Here is a 649-nt window from a genome sequence, read left to right as displayed (position 1 = left end):
CTGGGGTGCTGGGGCCGCCCCCCCCCCCCCCCTCCCCTCCCCTGTGCTCCTGAACTGTGACACTCCGAACCCTCCATGCGTCTCACACACTTCCTTGTTTTCGGAAACTCCAAGTGTCGTAACACTGAGCGGCAGAGCAGCGACGCACGCGCTTGTTGGCAGGAAATGGGCTTTACATAAAAAGAATATGGAGCTGCGCCTCCCCTTTAAAACACGAAGCAGCAAGCCGGAGCAGGAAAAAAGAAATAGATGTATAATGGCCGAAGCTCCGCCCCTAGAGACAGCCAGGAAAGAGAGAGCAGAGGCAGTGAGGAGAGACAGCCAGGGGAGAGAGAGCAGAGACAGTGAGGAGAGACAGCCAGGGGAGAGAGAGCAGAGACAGCCAACAATCTGCGTAAATGGTCAGCATAAGCCGGGTCCATTACAAGAACCACAAGAAGGAGCAGAGGGTCTGCAGAGACTTTCACCTGCCCGGTGACCCTCCGGGACCCCAACACGAATGCATGAACAGAGTCTTAACATGCGTCTACACGAGACGACGTTTTTCAAAAAGAAAAACCACGAACCCTACAGGAGAATTTCCTCCGAGTTCCTGTTGTGTCTCCATAGCAGGAAGTCAACCAACAGGACACAGGGCGCAGCCCCCCCC

At 55.3% G+C, this 649-nt stretch overlaps 1 protein-coding gene across 1 annotated transcript in view; it reads right to left on the bottom strand.

The window, feature by feature from the left end:
* The window catches only part of LOC108794413 (dual specificity protein phosphatase 7-like), a gene marked incomplete at its 5' end in the record, with an annotated part of 18,783 nt that overhangs the window by 16,546 nt on the left and 1,588 nt on the right, over nt 1-649 (bottom strand). The gene's annotated exons all lie outside the window — the stretch shown is intronic.

Source organism: Nanorana parkeri, unplaced genomic scaffold (genome assembly GCF_000935625.1).
Source record: "Nanorana parkeri isolate BGI_ZX_2015 unplaced genomic scaffold, ASM93562v1 scaffold847, whole genome shotgun sequence".
Classification (NCBI taxonomy): Eukaryota; Metazoa; Chordata; class Amphibia; order Anura; family Dicroglossidae; genus Nanorana; species Nanorana parkeri.
Note: the sequence above shows the minus strand (reverse complement) of the source record. Positions and strands in the feature narration are given on the sequence as shown.